This window comes from Tachypleus tridentatus, chromosome 9 (genome assembly GCF_004210375.1).
Source record: "Tachypleus tridentatus isolate NWPU-2018 chromosome 9, ASM421037v1, whole genome shotgun sequence".
In the NCBI taxonomy this organism is placed as follows: Eukaryota; Metazoa; Arthropoda; class Merostomata; order Xiphosura; family Limulidae; genus Tachypleus; species Tachypleus tridentatus.
Window position 1 is genome coordinate 74522616 of NC_134833.1, and position 16814 is coordinate 74539429.

Consider the following 16814-nt stretch of genomic DNA (forward strand, 5'->3'; position numbering starts at 1 on the left):
AAAGACTCATTGATATGTGGATGATAAATAGACTAGTTTGTGTGTGGTATGCATAGAGAAAGTTAATGAATGGACAACTAATTTGTAGAATACATGATCAAGGTCAATGAATGGACAACTAATTTGTAGAATACATGATCAAGGTCAATGAGTGGACAACCAGTTTGTGGTACGCATAGTCAAAGTCGGTTAGTGTTTGTGACATACTTTCAAATTGTATCTCAAATTTTGTTCTTACTATGCTAATTGTAAGTAGAGAGTAATGTTTTAACTGTCACAGCGATTAACATTTCACAGAAGTTCGTCTTGTAACGACCAATCAGCAGGAAGAAATCTAACATGTACATTTGTAATTGGTAATTAACTAATAAAACTATATTGATTTATTATAATGAAGAAAGCTACTTAGGAATAGAGTATTATCTGTATTTTGGCTGCTTGCATATCAGATGTTTAAGAAACTGCTGTATCAGCCAGACGAACTTCGAACTACTCGCTAATTTTGGTTGCAATAATATTTTGTTTCAGTAGCTTTAATATTGCATTTGACCTTGTTATTTTGTTTACTGTTGTATTTGTTGCGCCAAGTTCCGGACAAGGAGCTTATCAACGTCTCCGCTAGGGGTCTCGAAAATCTTTGAGGTAGTTAAAGCACGCTGTTAAAGATTACTCGTCACTCGATACGTTTCTGCTGGAGATTTATTTCTCGTTTTTTTTTTATCGCAAAGTTGCACAATAGGCTGTCTGCACTCTATACACCGCGGGTAACTGAACCCTGATTTTAACTCCGTAAACATACTGCTGACCTACCAAGGGAATTGCTTTCATCTAATCAAGATTTTCCAACACCAAAAATTAATCGAGGAATGTCCACATCGGCCTAGAACATGAAAATACAAATAAGAAAAGTGAATAGAAAGTGGTGGTTTGAAAGATTTAAGTATATCTACCGTTAAAGCATCAAATCGGTGTAATCCCAAAGGAACACTTTTATTTTAACGATTGACCCACATGTAATGAAAATGCATTTGGAATCTTGTGTAAATTTTCAATGAACTTAGGTGAACGTTGGAGAACGCTATAAATCTGGTTTCGACACTCGTGGTGAGTAGAGAACAGGTAGCCTATTGTGTGTCTTTGTGTTTAACTATAAACAAATAAAAACTTATTTTAAAAAATACTCACTCAAGAGTAATCGCTATGCTCGTTTGTTTTTTAATTTCGCGTAAAGCTACACAAGAACTATCTGCGCCAGTCGTCCCTATTTTAGCAGTATAAGACTAGAGGGAAGGCAGCTAGTCACCACCACCAACTCTTGGGCTACTTTTTTATCAACGAATAGTGGGATTGACCGTTACATTATAATGCTCATGCGGCTGAAAGGACGAACATGTTTGATGTGACGGGGATTCGAATCCACAACCCTCAGATTACGCGAGTCGAACGCTTTAACCACTTGGCCTTGTTGGGCTTAATCTGTTTGTATATCCATGCAAATTCAATAACAGATCAACACATAAATACAGGTTTGGTTAAATGATAAAATTACTGTTCATACTAGTACCTGCCAGAATGCCCAACTGGAAAACTGCAGGTTACGAGTATGAATTGTGTCACTGAACATTTTCACTCTTTAAGCCTTGGGGACGTTATAATCTGCAACCAATCTCGCATTTTGTCTTTAAAAGAGTAACCTAAGAACTGGTGGTTGGTAATGTTGATTATGTGCCTATCACATCAAAATTAGGGAAAGATAGTGCAGAAAACTTTCCAGTAGCTTTTCGCGGAATTAAAAATCAAATAAACTGTAAATACTACTGAAAGTGGATTACTACAACATGTTTATCCATTCGAACTGATAAAAAGTGTTTGATTTTTTTTCTTTATAACAGGTCTTCTGGTTTGTCAGGGGTAAGTTAAGGAACTTACAATGTTAAAATCAGGGACTCTATTCTATGCGGTGAGCCCAGCAGATAGTACAATGTGGCTTTGTTTTATAAACAAACAAAGAATTTGTAACAAGATACAAGAAATCACAAAATTTTAATACATGTACTAGGTGAACACGTAATTTGATTTCTTATTTAACTAAACGTTTGTAATTACTTGAAATGGTATGTACATTTTAATGTACGTCGTTATACAACAGTTTGAGTATTATACACTTTCCAAACCTATTTCTAAAATTATAATTTGTGGCGGCCCGGCATGCTCAGGTGGTTAAGGTACCCGAGTCGTAATCCGTGGGTCGCGGGTTTGAATCCCCGTCGCACCAAACATACTCGCCCTCTCAGCCATGGGTGTGTTATAAAGTGACGGTCAATCCTACTATTCATTTGTAAAAGAGAAGTCCAAGAGTTGGCGGTGAGTAGTGATGACTAGATGCCTTTCCTCTAGTCTTACACTGGAAAATTAGGGACGGCTAGCGCAGATAGACCTCGTGTAGCTTTGAGTGAAATTCAAAACAAACCCAATTATAATTTGTCGCTATTGTACTATTGAGAAATGTAGATAACCGTTATGAAACGAAACGTGAAACATTCATTAATACATAAAATAGTACTTAGTGTAAATAATGTTATTCAAAATATCCAAATAATTAACTGTTTCAAATAACCTAAAAATGGTAAATCGATAAAGACGCTATTTACAATTTTGTTGTAATCGAAACTTTAAGATAAAATACTATGTTTCTACCAAATAAAGAAATAAAGTTGTGTAATATTAATTATTTGTGTAATAAGTTAACTAGATACTGGTAATTGTGAAAGACAAAAAATATTTTGTCAATTATTATTTCAGTATTTTGTTTGCATGTTTATGGAACTGCTGAATTCTGTAGAATAAATAAATTAATTATGCGTACATATATTTGTTTTTAAGACAACACAGACCTTTTGATTCATCTAGGCCTCCTAGTAAAATAAAACACTCAAAGTCCTCACTATTATTCAAATATTTATCAATACTTCCCTTAAACTTCCTCAATTATATTACATCCACAACATCCGAAGGTAACCAATTACAAAGTTCAAGCAACTTTTTACAAATATGGCTGCCTTGGATGAAGATGACTCATACCATGTCAAAATTCACACTTATGTTCTCTATTCTTATTATTCTCACCGTTAAATACGAAAAACGATGTTGCATCAACCCTATCAATTTCCATAACAATCTTAAACACTTCAATCAGATTCACTGAAACTCCTTTTTTATATTCAAGATAAAAACATTTCTAGAGATCTTAATCTATCTTCGTATGACAACCTTTCTATCCCAGGTATCATCCTAGTACCCCTCCTCTGAACCTTTTCTAAGATGAGAAACGCAAGATTTAACACAGTACCCCAAGTGTAATAACCAATGACCTATACAGTGATGTTATAACCTCAACATTTCTGTAGATACAACCTAAAATTTTATTTACTCTGCCACTAGCATAGCACATTGTTTGGAGGGCTAAACAGACTGGTCAACCAGACAACCAAGATTGTTTATTCCATAGTACTATTAAGATTATTCCCAATAAAAAAACCTCGTAATTCAAATTGTGAATTCCTACATGGATTACTTTGCGTTTATTATAATTAAATTCATCTGTCATTTATTTATCCACTTCACCAAAAAACCCAAATCCTTTTATACAAAAGCAACACCCTCCTCCCAGCCAATAACACCCCATTCTTTAATATCATCAAAAAATGTAAATACTTTTTGGCCATTCTTTCATCTATATCATTAAGTGCATTAAATCTATACATTTATCCTCTTAAAAATTCTCATAATAAAACACATCTTGACTGCCCAACAAAACCTTTAACTTTGTTACTTGACTCTTCAAGACATCTTTTATTAAATTTTCAAACTGATATCTCACAACTGAGGTAAAAATAATGAACCTATAATCATTGGAGAAATCATCATTACCTTCCTTAAAATAAGAGAAACATTGGACAATATCCAATCTTCTATCATCTGCTTACTTTTCAAGACGTAAAAACGTAATATGATGTGGAATACATGTCCATTTCTTAAGCTTCTTCAAAACTCTTGGGTAAGAATTATCTGGCCCAGGAGTTCTATCATTCTTTAAACTTCCCAATTGTTTCTTAGCAAGCTCAGAACTAATGTGCTACTCTTGCCCCAGCTTATTTCTATCTCGTAACTGCTCATGTCGAAGAATACTACTTAAATTTTGACTTGGTAAAAATTTAATTTGTAGTAGCTTAATAGCCCAACCATTCTATAATCATCGGATATTAGCTCTCTTGTACTATCCTCAAAACCTTCGCATCTTAGCATTTTGCTTTCCTTTGTTGCGTTTAAAGAAATCCTTACATTTTCAATTACAGCTTTTGTTTTTTAATCTCTTAACTTCCCGTTTCACCAGCACTCATGGTTTTCTGTTATTCTCAAAATTTCCCATCAATGCAATAAATTTAAGCTTCTTATATATGAAACATGGTTAACTTCTGTATTTAATCTAGCCCATTCAGTTGCCCATTTCGCAAAATGTTTGTCTTTTTCTTCAAAATTGGGAACCAAAATTCACTATTCTTTACCTTCATATGCGTCAAGTAGGTTTTATAACCAACTAGTGAAAAAAATTATCTTGCACAGTTTCTAAAACTTTGTTTTTCTCATGATTTAACACTAACCTTTTCCAATCTGTATATCTGAAATTTAAATATTCCGTAATTATAATTTCACTAATAGCTAAATTATTTATTTTACTGTAGTTTCTCGTTAATAACACCAGTTTCCTTTCGTAATCTGTAACAAATTCTCGCTATAAGCCCTATCCCCTTATAATAATCCACTGAAATTCAAATATATTAAATCCCATTTTTGTTATATGATATCCTCAACTAGAACAAGAATTAAATTTTACATATAAACCCACTATCTTTTTATTTAGTATTATACTTCTATTAAGCAAGTTGTAATTCAAATAAATTCCTGTTATCAAAATTGATTTTCAGTCATTCCGATTATTTTAATTCCTCTGTTTCAGATTTTCATTTTAAATTATTACATATCTAGCATTACAGTAACAACATCTGATCATACTATTAGAACTATATTTGTATTTTGTATGTCTATTGTATTTTCCTCTAGATTTTATTTTTTTTTCTAGCCCTTGCCACTGTTTAGTCCTAGTTTAAAGCTGCCTTTGCACAGAAACAGCCCGTATCCTATATAAATGCAAACTACCCATTTCATTAAGCTGTCTTTTTCCCATTGAACTAACCTCAAAAATCCAACCAACTAGTCTCCTCGTGTTTACATATAAACCTACGTGTATCATTCGGCCCTAGTGGCGTAGTGGGCGTCCTCACATTTTGTTTTTTAATGTTACAATTTTAAATAATTAAGAAACTGTTTTTTTAGAAATGTCTACTCTACCCATGGAGATTTAGTCTGATGCTCTATATGATAAATATAACGTTAAAAATCTGGAGGTCAATAATTAAAATATATTCCGACAGAAATGTACTTGAAGCTTCAGAAGATTTACCGAATAAATGAAAATTAATTCTGAAGTAGTTTAACATCACATATGACTTCACCTCTACCTTAATAAAAACTAAATTGCTAACCTTACTTGGAAAAGAAAACCATTACTAGCTTCCCTACAGAAAATCTAGTGACATTGTGAATATTCTTTATTAATGCTATAATAAAATGTGTATCAGAGCACTTTGAATTAATAAAGATAACTATAATGACTTTTTAATTTACAATCCTTAAAATAAACTTAATTTTTACTGACGCCTCCGAAGTTGTTTAGTGAGCGCAAAATGTCATGGATTCAGTCAAAAATACTTTCTCATGTTTGTAAACTTTTAATAATTTTACTTTTACACAACCTTATTCAACCAATAGCAACTTTTTCAATAAAGTATTACTTCTACATGTCGCTATGATTTTTTTCGGAGAATTTAAGCTGTTTATTACATTTTGATTGATTTGTGTTTGTGTGGTAAATTTTTCTTTTGTATGTATTCCTCTGCGAACCTAGTTAGGCAAAATTGTTAGACCAGAACCTGTGTTTTTACTTGACTCGTTTTATATAATGAAGATTTTAATTTATCAAAAAACATCTTAACATAATATGAATTTTCCAAACTACCTACATCGTTATTTCATGTGTACAAACGAAATGTTCTGGTTTAAAAGTAAAGTACTTAAGGTAACAAAGTAAGAAATCCCATTGTGCCCAATATTTGAATTGTCATTTTATACTGTATTTTTAGTGTTTCCTTTAGTGGATTGAACCAAAGGTTCACATAAATCGTATTTCGAAATATGCTCTTTTGTCAGAATTGTTTATTATTTCTTAAGAAAACAAGATGAATTAGGATATTAAGAAACATGTTTAACCACTAACTGTTTTTTATCCACAAGAGCATGGTGTGTTAAGTACAATAAATAGATTAAGGAGACATTTTCTAGAAATGTTTACTGATAAACAAATGTGAAATGACAAATAAGAGTTATGAAGAGGGTGTGCTTGTTGCCTAAAGAATTCGCGTGGACTGTCTGGAGCCAACAATACCGCCTGCCAACTTCCGTCGGTAGCAGCGTTGGCCCCGGCCCGCTTATCAGGACAAATTCGTCTTCCTTTGGTTACTAAAACACACAGATCTATGAGTTACCAAGTGTTTGTTTTAGCCGCATAAATTATTGGTTAAAGTGGTTGCTCTGCCGGAAGAATTGTTTTGTTAGTTCTGTAACATCGACTCAACATTTATATTAGCATTCTTGGAGTATAGCTTTTTGAACAGATAGCGAGAGTTTACAGTGAGTCAAATCTCCTTAGTTGATGTTTTTCATATTGTTTCACTGACAACCTTCTCTCTAGAAGAAAACTAAACGGAAGTTATGAGTTTCAAAATAACCATTCTCGGTTTAGCTTTACGTCTTGTATACTATGTAATCCGATTCTCAATCAATTTTGATAACTAAATCGTTTTTAAAAACTACTTATTAAATGGTGTTGAATTCTCGGTTTATTTTTACATCCAAATTTAATAACGCACTACAATAAGGTTCAGAAAATCTAGTATCTACACAATAACAATCCGATCTATCTTGACGTTGCCTAATAATGGAATTGAGCATTATGCTAATATTTTTGTCTAAAAACAAAAATAATTTCACTTTTTGTGTTCTTGATCAAATGTCATCAAAAGCGATTGATTTTCGGATGATATTAATTATTACTTTATAGGTGGTTCACTTATGGTAATTACATTTTCTTTGATAATTGATTAATGTAATGATGTATTTTTATAATACAAACCATATTTCAAGATTTTCTGAACATGAAAAAAACAAAACAAAATGTAAAACCAATTATAAAGTTAACCTCATTATTAACGAACATTAACCGGATTACTATTATCTATTAACTAACATTTGTACCAATATAAGAGTTGGGTGAATGCCTTTTGCATATAAATAGAATTAATTTGAAATGATTTGTGGGCGACTGCTAGAGATCAGCTTTCTTGCTGTGTTTGAGGTTTTCGACTTTTGTAAAGGACAACAGTGAAACAGTGATGGTAATATTAATGTATCAAATCGCAACACTCCATGTACCTCAAAACTGTTATGTAATTATATTAAATAAAACAGTCTGTATTTTGAAAACCTAATACATTGTGTGAAACAATACAAACACCACAAAGCTTTTAGCCGAGCTTTAATATTTTAGAAGTTGAATACTTTCCATCTTTTTAAGTACAGATTAATTATAAAGTTTTGTATAAGGTTCAGAGTGGTGTAACCTAAACAAGACACTATAGATTTAGTATAAGTTTAAAGAGTGCACAAGATCACTTCTTCGGCAACGCTTCTAGTACGTAAAAGTTCACTGAAGGTATATTCTTCTGCGGACGTGTAAGTTGCAGTTAGTTTTATGCACGAAATACAAGTAGCTTTCGCAAGTTTTGATTTTAAATTAGTCAGTTACACCCACAGCGCCATCAGGCGGCGATTTTGAATGTATCGGTTTGTCTTGTATTGACAATCAAAGAGGTTTTGTTTGTCCCTAAGCCATGTAAAAGATTGCGTATGAAAGTTGTGTTTTTATCTCTAAACCATACAAAAGATTGTGTATCAAAGTTGTGTTTTTTATTTCTAAACCATGTTAAAGATTGTGTATCAAAGTTGTGTTTTTTATCTCTAAACAATATAAAAGATTACGTGCCCATCCTGTAGTTTTTCTGTAAGATTAAAATGCGTTGGCATAATGTTTAGAATTTTCAAATATATAAATGGTTAAATTTATTTATAACTATATGTATATGGGTGTGTATATATTTGTGTATGTGTGTGCGTATTGAGGTTTTTCTTTGTAAATAACAAGTTCTTCTATTGAAATGAATAAAACCATCATAACACGAGGGCTTTCGAAAGGTGGACCATTACACATATATCTAAAACGGCTGGTATGGGTTGAGAAAATTTTTATGTAGAGAAGCGAACAACGTTTCGACTTTCTTCGGTCATCGTCAGGTTCACCAGCCGTTTTAACATATATATTTTTCTCTACAAGTGGGTTTTCTCGTCATCATGGACCATTACACAGTTTGTCCCTGAAGAAGAAAGGCCCACCTTTCAAGAGCGCTGGGGTTATAGTGTTTTTATTCATTTGTTTTAAGACTTCTTGAGCCTACGTGTTTTTCTAAAATCGTGAATTGTATGTGTATATATGTTGTTATTTTCCTTAATTGTTGTAGAGTTTAAAGTACGTTTGTTTATAAAATACTTCAATAAATGTTTGTTTTACATTTATCCTTTTATGTTAATTTATATTGTAAACCACAAAAACATGTAAATGTTGAAAAAAATGTTGAAATATTTTAACTCCACATCATGGTATCAATTTTTATAAACCGTTAATGTATGCTTGAAACGTACGTGTGAACAATATGTTAGATTATTACATGTGGCTGCTTTTGTATTCCCGCTTTATACCCTTTTCATGAAACTTGATTTTATAACGACTTTCACCCAAGTATTGCTTTTCTGCTGTCTAGTCAACCTGAAGTTCACTCTCGGATAGATTTTGCGAACAAAAATTCCTCGCTTGACAGGTTTTAATCGTAATTCATCTCTGTATGTCCGCTTCTCGATGGAAAGCACCATTACGATAACCAGTGGACCAAAGATTGATAACTTATCCAACAGTCCAAACTAGTCTGCCTTTTTTTTTATTGTCTTGTAATCAAATTATGGACGATGGTTGGATGAGTCATAGAAGTGTTCAAAGTATTTCTAATCCCTTCCCATTTCCACCCTTCACTACCATCATTAAGTCATTATTATGTTTTAAGACCTTTGTCATGAATATTTGCTTAGGTAGTTCGCTTTGCTTTGAGATGCCTATAAACAAAACTTTTTCTCAAGAATGTATTATTAAGTAGTTCATTTTGTTTCGAAACGCACGTTTTAACTGGTCCACTTTCGTCTTGGTTGTTACAAGCTTTTGCAGTTAAATGTTCTGCTATAGGTGTTTTAATATTGCACTGACATTCGCTTTTAAAATTTAATCCAGCTAAGTTATTCAGTTTCACTTCATAACTAAATTCTAAATAAACAAACGAATCAGTACACGATAAGGAATCCCGCAAAGATAGAGTAAACGAGGTAATCCAATAGAGAGACATAAGAGGCATTCTCTGTTGGACGTCGTTGTACTTGAGACAGTAGTGCACTTTCTGCTAATGGTATTGCTTTTCCCAAAGTATGACTGACGCATCGAATGTATATGTGATAATGTTAACAGTTTCCGTAAAGTAGTCCGCCAGTGGATCAGTGGTAAGTCTGAGGGCTTATGATATTAAAATTGGGATTTCGATACACATAGTGAGCGCAACATAGATAGCCCACTGTGTAACTTTGTGCTTAACAACAAAAATATGAGCAAGTAAATAGCTAAATAACATCTTCACGGCATTTTTTTAATGCCGTTCACGGAACACTGGTTTAGTTTGGAGTAATTCAAGAGATGGCATAGCAACAAAGGTCACTGACCATCGTAATGTCCAGTAAATATCTTTCCTACAAGACGTTCTGGACAGAAAACGGCAGAAAGTAAAATAGGATGAAGTCCTAATTATAAGTTGACTATTTTCGTATTGTATGACCTTGATCTCAACTACGGCCAAGATAAATTGAGACATGAAACTTTACAGAATGGCACAATAATTATTTGTAACATCTAAAACTTTTACATTTTCTTTACAAATTTTATATAAAAAGGAATCGATAATTTATGTTTAGAAGTTTGCGATGCTGCACGTACACATGGTACAAAGTAATGATTGTTTTGAATTTCGCGCAAAGCTACTCGAGGGCTATCTGCGCATAATGTGTGTCCAAAATAAATATATACCGCTTATTTTGAATGTTTATTTTACGATCAAAACGAAAAAAGAATTGTTTTCGGTCAATCGTTCTTAAATGTATCATTTCTTTCAATTCGTTTCATGGCTATATTTCACTGTATCATACAGTCACAAAATACCGAACATATCACAACATACAGTCATGTGGAAAAGTTAGGACACCCTATGAAAGCCTGTGTATTTTTGTAACATATTTTGGATATATAGATACTTAATTTCAATTTTAACAATACTGAAAGATTATAGGAATGTAACTAAACAATTATAACTGAAGAAAAGACTTTTCAAGATATTTGTAAATGTAATTCTACCAAAATGCATATTCTAACTGAGGAAAAAGTTAGGACACCCCCACATTTATTCCCACTTAAAATGGCTCAACTCACACACAGGTGTATCACACCAGGTGCACATGATTAGAAGATCGTTACTCGGCATTTTGAACGAGGCTTGACCTATTTAAACCTCAGACATTTAGTTTGGTGTGCTCCTGACTGTTGAAGTGAGAGTGAGCACCATGGTGAGAGCAAGAGTTGTCTGAAGTCTTCAGAAAGAAAATGGTAGCAGCTTATGAGTCTGGTAAAGGATTTAAAAAGATCCCAAAGGATTTTGAAATCAGCCATTCCACTGTACGGAAAATAGTTAACAAGTGGAGGACTTTCAAAGCAACTACCAACATGCCCAGGTCTGGTCGTCCAAGCAAGTTCACTCCGAGAGCAGACCGCAAGATGCTAAAAGAGGTCTCCAAACACCCTAACATGTCATGACGGGACTCACAGCAGGCTCTGGATACTGTTGATGTGAAAGTGCATGCCTTTACAATCAGAAAGAGACTGCACAAGTTTAACTTGCATGGGAGGTGTGCAAGGAGGAAACCTTTGCTCTCTAAGAGAAACATCAAGGCCGGACTGAAGTTTGCCAGAGTGAATGTAGACAAAGACCAGTACTTCTGGAATAATGTTCTTTGGACAGATGAGTCCAAAATTAATTTATTTGGACACCAGAACAGAGGACATGTTTGGCGTAAACCAAATACAGCATTTCAGGAAGAGAACTCCATACCAACTGTGAAGCATGGAGGTGGAAGTGTCATGGTCTGAGGCTGCTTTGCTGCAGCAGGACCAGGACAGCTCACAATCATAGAATCCACCATGCATTCTACTGTGTATCAGAGGGTGCTTGAAGAACATGCTAGTCCATCTGTAAGAAAATTAAAGCTGAAGCGGAACTGGACCTTGCAACACGACAATGACCCAAAACATACCAGTAAATCCACGAAGGACTGGCTGAAAACTAAGAAATGGAAAGTCCTGGAATGGCCGAGTCAAAGCCCAAATCTTAATCCCATCGAGATGCTGTGGGTTGACTTGAAACGGGCTGTACATGCAAGAAACCCCTCAAATATCTTGCAGCTGAAAGAATTCTGCATTGAGAAGTGGGGCAAACTTTCTTCAGACCGATATCAAAGACTTTTTCCTCAGTTATAATATGCATTTTGGTAGAATTACATTTACAGAAGATCTTGAAAAGTTTTTTTAGTTGTATTCGTATAATCTGTCAGTATTGTTGAAATTGAGATTAAATATATATATATATATATATCCAAAAATGTTAAACAAATACACAGACTTTCACAGGGTGTCCTAACTTTCTCACATGACTGTATCTTTAACAAGATACATATATAAAGAATACATTGATTAGGTGCCATGGTTTGGTATGACTAATGTAAAAAAAAAAAAAAATTCTTATACCTTCTACTTCCTGCTGTCGTTAATACGGTATATTTGACTCACAGTTCAAAAAAGAAATTGAAATTTTTGTTTCTTTGTGTATTTTTTCTGTTATTTCTTTACCTTCGAGCACTTTTCAGTGTAAGGTACTTTAAAAAGATCTAACTGAGAAGTAAGAAAAATCTAACTCGAGACGATAACTAGGTAATTTATTTCCTGCATGCATTACTTTTTCAAGTACAAAGATAAGTGGTTAAATCTACTCCTTTGTCAAAGAAAGCTACACGTTTTGTTCGATTAAAAAATGTGTGTCTGATGAAATAAATTTAATTCCACATAATTCTTTTTAAAAACAGTAATTAAATTGGTATAAGATGTTTCATAATATATGCATACCATTCTTTTATTAATGCTCTTCAGCATATCTCTTTGATATACTCTACAATCTGGCAATAAGCCTGTCGTTCTTCTATAGATGTTAATATACACTATATCTGCTGAAGAGGTTTGATCACTGATACATGTGTATTTTTGTTGCATAGTTTGTAGTTACGTTGCTACAGGTTACCTACTACATTATGTAGTAGCACTTATGTAGTATCCTGTATAAGTTTTAGGTGTTGTGTATTTCTAAATACGTAAAGTGAACCCAGAAAAATATCGAAATATAATTTTTCTCGCGTACTTACGAAATTGTTCTTTAAAGAAAAATAGTTGCGAGAGAAGCAGGAAATGGATAACTCTTCAAACTTCTGAGAAAGCGGAAGAAAGTGTGTTCTTGATTTACTCTGTGAATTTATCTGCAGGAAACATGGACACAAAGTTGAGCGTCCACTTACTAGTATGTCAACTGAATATTTGATTACTAATTTTTCTCTTGAGGTGGCGCTAGTTTCTTTATGTCAACCCATTTTAAGTATATGTTTTAGCCAGCTTTGGTGTGTTCGTGTAATTAACTTATAGTGCTTAGATCATTTGTAGTTGATTGTAATGGTCTCTGAATTAATAGATATATGCGTTTCATTCTAACTTTCTTCTATCACTGACGTTGTTAAAAGTAAATAATCTATGTATTTGGCACCTTTCTCAAACATACTAAATGCAAGTGTATTTGTGGTGTTTTCTTGCAAAAGTTTATGTTACTAACTTCTTTATAAGCGATATGGAAGGTTGAAATCTAGCTTCCTAGTTTTGTTTAGCAGTTGCCGTTTTATTGTGTTATTTTGGGTTGGATTTATCATTGTGTAAAACCGATGCTATTTCAGTGTTGTAACAAAATAAAAATAAACAAGACAATTTACATCTGAAGTTGTATATGCATATATAATATTTATATGACACAGTTGATTTTTTTTGTAAAGCTCCTCTCACTTATAAACTCGCTTGGAAAATCGAGAATTATCTTGTTGAATTGGAGTTTCTTGAATTTAGTTTAATACTCAATGTGTCGATTTAAATGGAAACAAAACACCGTAAAAAGAAAACAAGCATAATTAAGAATATTTAGATATTAAAAAGAAAAATAAGACATGCCCACATTTTACCAGCTTTTTCAGACACACAACACAAACATTGCATATCTCGTTGTTTGTTTGTACCATTTACACACATGAAGTTACAAAATTTCTCAATATTATTTAAACCTTCACAAGTGAAGATATGTTTAAGAACCCAAATAATAAGTTCATTTTGCTAATGCAGGAATAAACGATTTGAATATTTATGCATAAGAAGTGCAATTGACAAAATGATAGATTCATTTCACAAGTTTTTTTATTGTTAGTACATTTAATATATATATATTTTCCTACATGACACACAATTTAATTCACTTGTTTCCATACATAGTTCGTATATATATTTTCTGTACCTTCTTCTTTGTGGAATATATTTTAGCTGATTAAGCATAGATCATAATAATATTCAGAATTTTGTTTGTCCTGAATATGCGCTCACATCTTGCTATCTAAACGCGCATGCGCGCGAGCACTTGTTTCAACGGTTTTAACTAAAAAGCGGAAATATCTATACTTTAGTAGACATTTTGTACATCAACATACTAAAAACCTGTCAAAGTTTTTTGAAAAGGCCTAACCTTAGGTTGTATGATAACATTAAGTTTATTTACTGATAGTATTAAGTATGGTAAGGTTTATCCCTAACTTAACAAAGGTAAACAATCAAATATAGACCTTACCTTAGTTAATAACGCTTAAGTAAGGTTAGGCATAGGATAAGTAATAATAGATTTCGGTGTCCGTGATTACAAATATTTTGTATTCTAGAAGCCCTGTATTTAAAGAATTATTATTGCTGTGCAGTGAAATTAATATATCTGTTTTTCAAATTTCTGTTAGCACTACAACACAATCTGTTAAATATATTTTTTTAATTTATTAGTTCTTCCCTTTCACCTTCAGTATACTCATTCCTCGCTATGTTAAATCATAAACTGCATTGTTGAGTATATGACTTGCCTGTGAGAAAGATTTCTAATTATATTTTAACAGCCCAGCCGTGCAACAAACTTCAGGCAGTTGAAGTTATCTTTAGGTTAATTATGACTTAAATGGGGTCATACTTCAACATTTTATTTGCTATACGTCATGAGTGAATGAAACGTGCATTTCTCATGGAAGTGTGTTTTCACTACACAGCATTCTTTCACTGCTGGGAACATACTATAACAGAGGAATTTTAACATTTACAATTATATCGTAGGAGCAATTTAAATTTTTCATTGATATATATTTTTTGTGAGTGTTTAGTACCCGGCAACAGACAAAAAGCAACAAATGTTTTATTATCTGATGTGTTATTTGGCAAAACTTAGGAAGTTTGAAGGACAATAGCCTTTTTTCATGTTACTACGATATTTCAAACTTCCATGGCCCCTTCGTGGATTCGGCAGATAGCCCAATGTGACTTTGCAATAAGAAAAAACACACTCTTCCATGGGAGTACTCCAGAGATTGGGGAACGAATATGTATCACTGTTATTGAAGGAATTAAACATTTTACGTCCGTTCGAATCGAGCTGATTCTAAAACTGTGCAGATAATGTTAAAATTTTCTATGATTTATAAAGTAACTAATTTTTCCGTGAAACGTAAGTCTTAAAAACAATTATTTTTTATGTGAAAATAAATCAATATTAATGATGTCGTGAAGACAATAAGTTGAATCATTTCACTGAAGTCAGAAAGGAAAAATAACATTTATTGGGCGACCCAGTAAAAAAACACTAAAAACATTTTACTTTGGTAAGCTCCTTTTATGTTTTCGTTAATTTTCATTTACCTTTGCTTTCTTTTTTAAAACATTTAAATAAATTAATGGGTTGTATCTATCAGACTTAATTATTGGCTTCCAAGAAAAATTGTTATGAAAAACTAAAGGAAGCCTAAGGAAGTACGTAAATATTCTTATAAATTATTCGTATGCAATTTGTGTTCCACGGTGGGACAGCAGTAAGTTTCCGGCTTACAACTCTAAAATCAGGAGTTCGATTCCTCACTCTGGACACAACAGACAGCCCAATGTGATTTTCTCTAAAAACAAAGAAAGCAATTTGTGGCTTTGCATTTATTGTACAACTGCTAACCGAAAGTTGTTACATTTACGTTACTTATTCTTTCGTTGTCGTACTATTAAACGTTATTGAACGCTAACGTACATCATTCATTTTGTTCGAAACCATTCTGTGTCGTTCACCGTAGTGTAGGCGTTATTGATCTAAAAAATAACTTGCTCAATTTCTTTTGCACTAAATACTATGTATTGAGAGAAACTTCTCGATAAAACTTAACTGTAATCGTTTTCATGCCAGGTTCAGTCTAGCCAAACTCAAATGTTTTCGAGTTCGTTGTTCCATTTAGAAACGTACACCTGTCATACGAATGGTAGACGTATTCCTACTAGCTGAGGTTTTAAAACGCATACTGCAAGTCAAGAAGTGGATATAAAACTGGTTAATACGCGTATTACAATCAAACTAGGAAAATACATATTATTTCGTTACGTTTGTCGTTGCTCTCAGGTATAGAAAATACTGCTGTAACAGAGTTAGAAAGCTTACTATTAATTATTTATGTGAGAATGTATTTAAAAAATGATATAGTTTTATGTATATTTTCTTCATACAAAAGCGTTTTGAAACAAGAAGTATTGAGTATTTTCATTCATAATATTACTTGCGTCAACTTTTGCTTATAATGTCGCCACTCACGAGCTTCGGGCCTTTTCAAACAATGTGAATATTGCCAAACACCTGGGTAGCAATGTATAACAGTGAAATTGTTTCTTGGTATACAGTGACAGCGGTAGTTGTGGGTAAATGGTACAGTGGTTTAGAGCTACAGGTGGTTCTTGTACCAAGCGTTTGAAAAGCGTACTCGTGGACGGTACAACAAACAATCTTCCGTGTTATAGAAGCAATCGAAAATCTAGTGTACGTGTAGTACCGGGATAGGGTGATAAATGTGTAAGTTGCTTCAAGTCATTAAACATGATTAGCATTTATGAGCAGATAACATTCTAGTGTAAAACACTAATCATTAACGTGATACTGATTAGTACAGTAAAAATTGCGTTTGTGGTTTTTCATATTAACGTAAATTCGTCTTCGCCAGTATCATGTGACACAATCATTGTTTATAAC

The 16814-nt window shown here is 33.0% G+C and overlaps 1 protein-coding gene across 3 annotated transcripts in view; it reads left to right on the forward strand.

Annotated features, from left to right (window-relative positions):
* The window catches only part of LOC143225509 (protein kinase C-binding protein NELL1-like), a 114360-nt gene that overhangs the window by 9281 nt on the left and 88265 nt on the right, over positions 1 to 16814 (forward strand). The window contains exon 1 of one of the 3 annotated variants that reach the window (XM_076455088.1): positions 636 to 6807. The exons of the other annotated variants lie outside the window; for them this stretch is intronic. The gene's annotated coding sequence lies outside the window, so the exon portion shown is untranslated. Of the gene's footprint in view, positions 1 to 635; positions 6808 to 16814 lie in introns of those variants that run through there. 3 annotated transcript variants of the gene reach the window in all.